Source organism: Panthera uncia, chromosome E1, assembly GCF_023721935.1.
Source record: "Panthera uncia isolate 11264 chromosome E1, Puncia_PCG_1.0, whole genome shotgun sequence".
Lineage (NCBI taxonomy): Eukaryota > Metazoa > Chordata > Mammalia > Carnivora > Felidae > Panthera > Panthera uncia.
This window is the reverse complement of record NC_064814.1, coordinates 13,837,913-13,842,183: the sequence shown is the minus strand read 5'-3', so window position 1 is coordinate 13,842,183 and position 4,271 is coordinate 13,837,913. Positions and strand designations below refer to the sequence as shown.

Genomic DNA, 4,271 nt, shown 5'->3' with positions numbered 1-4,271 from the left:
CCTTCTCATTGTCCCAGGGTGGGGACAGATCGGGTTAATGAAACTGGTCAGCGATTGGCTCCAGGCAGGCATCACCTGTTTCATCCTCATCAGATTCATACAAAGCTGTCCCCTTACACATGCTAGGGGTTTGGAAGGCTTTCACATCCATGCTGTGTTAGGTGAGTAGGAAGGACAGGGTATTTACCCCATTTTATAGACGAGGAAACGGACATTCAGAGAGCAGCAATGACTTCCAAAGTCTCAGCACTAATTGGTGATTCAGTCACTAGTGATTGGAATCGGGCTTCCTGATTTCAGTGCAGGGCTCTCTCTCTCTCTCTCTCTCTCTGACCTCCACAACCTCCAGTATTGAGGAGCAGCATGAGGCTGGCCCACCAGAAGCCAAGCAGCTGGCGATTATGAAGGATGGAGACAGTGCTGCCCAGCGGTGCCCTAAGGGGCCGAGCCTCGTATTCAACAACCAGTCCATGCTATTCCTGACGCTGTCAGAGTCAAAAGGGTGGAATTGCCATTCTCTGTCTCCACTGGCTTTTCCGTATCAAGGCTGTTCTTGAAGTTCATTCTTGGGATGGTCGCGGAGTGAGAAGAGACCCTGGACAGTGGCTAAAAAGTCCCTCTTGGATCGGTAGATGCCATCGTAGCCCACAGAAAAAGGTTTGAAAACGTGCTTGATATCTGGTTGTTGCACGTGGTGATGAACCCAGTCCCAGGGACGGCAGCGTAGGCCGCGGTTCCCCGGTACCCCAGCTCCACACAGGTTTCGCCCCGTCTGGTGCGGCCATAGTCGGAGACGCTGCCTCAAAACCAGCAGGCAGTAAGGGGAAGTGCGCAAGCGCACAGTTGACACTTCAGCGCTGTACTTTGTTACTTAGGAAACAGCCAATCAACGATCCGGACGGTGACCAATGGGAAGCGCGGATGAGCCGACCCGGCTAATTTGAACGCGCGGCGCGGGGCGAAGGTTGGCGCGGGTGGTGAGCGTGTGCGGTGAGCTCTCCGGTGGTCCGGGGCTCACGGCTGCGGCGGACCCGGCTGTGAGCGGAGACACCAGCGACGGGGAGCCGAGGAAGGGTAAGCTCTGGCCCACTGCGGAGTCGGCCCCGCGGGCTCCAGCGCTCAGGCGGACCCAGTCGCTCAGGGCGGAAGCAGCTTTTGCGCCAGACCCAAAGGTGCAGCGTGGAGACCCAGCAGGTTCTGGGTGGCTCCCTCCGAACGGGACGGGGCGCGGTGGGGGGAGCAGGGTGCTTCCTTCCACAACTGCGTGGAGATCGGGATCCCTCTGCTCATTTGTACAGGACCTGGACGGGGTCGACACAGCAGCACGGGGCCCGGCCCTCTGTGCATCCGCTCTGTGAAAGGTCCTCCTGCTCACTAAATCTGGAGACCTGGAACCCTTGCACGTCTGTGTGGAGTAGCTAAGACCCTCTCCGCACATCTATACGGAAGAACTGATTGCAGAGCTGTGCCAGCGGCCGTAAATTTGTTACTGGGGCAGTCAGTAAATATTTGATTGAGTAAAGGAAGGAATAAAATATCTGTATGACAGAAAACCATGCCTTCCGCCACTGCTCCTAGGATGCCTCTCCTCTTAGCTTTGGCACTTTTGACCCCTTAAGATAAAACAGGACAACAGAATACATGTGTAGAAAAATTTTTTAAAGGAGTTAGCAGAAATTAATGAAATAGAATTTTACTATGTAATAGAGAAGATTAACTTAACCAAAGCTGTATCTTGCAAAGACTAGTAAAAAGGCCAAACCTCTGTCAATATTGATTAAGATATAAGGAAAAGAAATAGAAAAATGATGTTGGGGGGGCGACTGGCTGGCTCAGTCAGAAGAGCATGCGACTCTTGATCTCTGGGTGGTGAGTTCGAGCCCCACGTTGGGTGTAGAAATTACTTACATAAATAAAACTTAAAAAATAAAGAAAAATGATCTTAGGAATGAAAACAGGAGCATAACTTCAGTTACTGAGACATTAAAGAGAGAGACTTCAATGGAACACCCTTTTAACAATGCTTTTGGACAATTTTCTAGGAAAAAAAAAACAAGTTAGCAAAACTGACTCAAGAAGTTATGGGAAAATTTTTTTTAATGTTTTATTTTTAATTTTTGAGAGAGAGTGAGAGAGAGACAATGCAAGTGGGGGAAGGGCAGACACACACACACACACACACACACACACACACACACACACAGAATCTGAAGCAGGCTCCAGGCTCCAAGCTGTCAGCACAGAGCCCTATTTGGGGCTCAAACTCATGGACTGCAAGGTGATGACCTGAGCCGAAGTCAGACGCTTAACTGACTGAGCCACACAGGCACTCCTTTAAAATTTTTTTTTAATGTTTTATTTTTATTTTTCAAGAAATTATGGAAATTTTTAACACACTTAGGTCCATTGAGGAATTGAATTAGTTTCAAATCTACCCATTAAGAAAAAAGAAAAACCCACCAAATTCCACCAGAAATTTATGAGCAATTAGAAGAAAAATTCTAATCTACAAACTCCCCTTAAAAAAAGAGAAAACATTTCCAGTCTATTTTGTGATACCAGAAATGAGACAAATAAAATTACCAATCTTTTTTGTAAATGTAGTTGTTAAAATCTCAAAGAAAATATTAGCCATCAGAAGTCAGAAATGTATATTAAAAAAATACATCATGGGGTGCCTGGGTGGCTCAGTCGGTTAAACGTCCGACTTCGACTCAGGTCACGATCTCGCGGTCCGTGAGTTCGAGCCCCGTGTCCGGCTCTGGGCTGATGGCTCGAGCCTGGAGCCTGCTTCGGATTCTGTGTCTCCCTCTCTCTCTGCCCCTCCCCGTTCATGCTCTGTCTCTCTCTGTCTTAAAAATAAATAAACGTTAAAAAAATAAAAAAATACATCATGACCAAATGGGGTTTATCCCAGGAATATGAAAGTGGTTTAACATTAGAAAAATCTAATACAATTTACACATTTACAGATTAAAACAGAAAACATATCCCATTAGGTGCAGAAATAGAATTCAATAAAATTCAATACCCATCCTTGATTTTTTTTAAAATTTGGTAAAATAGAGGTAAATTTCCTTCAACCAACCAAAGGTGAAATAATAGGGGCATCCCCTATACAGTTAGGAAAAAGATAAGATTGTTCGTCGTTGCCTCCATTCAAGATTGTACCGGAGGTCATAGCCAAACTACAAGACAAGAGAAAGGAATACAATTAAGAAAGAAATAAACACAGTTCATCAGTTACAGCCTTAAGATTGTCTATTTAAAAACCAAAATAGGGGCGCCTGGGTGGCTCAGTCGGTTAAGCGTCCGACTTCGGCTCAGGTCACGATCTCGCCATATGTGAGTTCGAGCCCCGCGTCCGGCTCTGTGCTGACTGCTCAGAGCCTGGAGCCTGTTTCAGATTCTGTGTCTCCCTCTCTCTGTGACCCTCCCCCGTTCATGCTCTGTGTCTCTCTGTCTCAAAAATAAATAAACGTTTAAACCAAAATAAAACAGCTCCTTCCTCTGACCTCTGATCGACTACCGATAGAAAGAACCAGTGGTCTTTGGATGTTGCCCTGTGGGTACCAAAGTAAGGGGAGATGGGAATTGCAAAAGCCCAGCTACAGAACAGAATAGTCTAGGATGAAACAGAATGCCTCTGGTGACAGTCAGAACAAGGTCAAATTCTGGCCTTGCCACTTACCATTGATGTGACTAGTTCCTTCCGGAGTCTCAGTTTCCCTTGTAGAGTAGGATTATAACAATTGTATCAACAGCCACAGAATGAGATTGTTGTGACAGTTAATGACACCATTTGAAAAGCGGTTAGCATAGTGCCTGATACATAGTTATGTGCTCAATAAATGTTAGCTATAATAGTAGTTATTCTTAAACTTTTGGATTCAGACCCTACTCTTCTCTGGCTCTTATCCATCCACTGCATGCTGGACCTGGTGCCTACGTATCTGGACCTGATGCACAGACTGTATCAGAAGAGGGTCCTGCTCTCTTGAAGCTTGAGGACAAGAAACACACGTGTGATGAGCCCCCTGGGTGGCTCAGTTGGCCAAGCATCTGACTCTTGATCTCAGCTCAGGTCATGATCTCCAGTTTGTGAAATCGAGCCCCACGTCAGGCTCCTGCTTGGGATTCTCTCTTTCCACCCCTCTCCCACTTATGCATGTGCGCTCTCTCACTCTCTCAAAATAAATAAGTTTTAAAAAAACAAAGAAAGAAAGAAAGAAAGAAAGAAAGAAAGAAAGAAAGAAAGAAAGAAAGAAAGA

At 46.1% G+C, this 4,271-nt stretch overlaps 1 protein-coding gene across 1 annotated transcript in view; it reads left to right on the top strand.

Moving 5' to 3' along the window:
• The first annotated feature begins 954 nt into the window (after positions 1 to 954).
• Positions 955 to 4,271, top strand: part of KIF18B (kinesin family member 18B) — a 20,544-nt gene continuing 17,227 nt past the window's right edge. The window contains exon 1 of the mRNA XM_049636286.1: positions 955 to 1,074. The gene's annotated coding sequence lies outside the window, so the exon portion shown is untranslated. The remainder of the gene's footprint in view (positions 1,075 to 4,271) is intronic.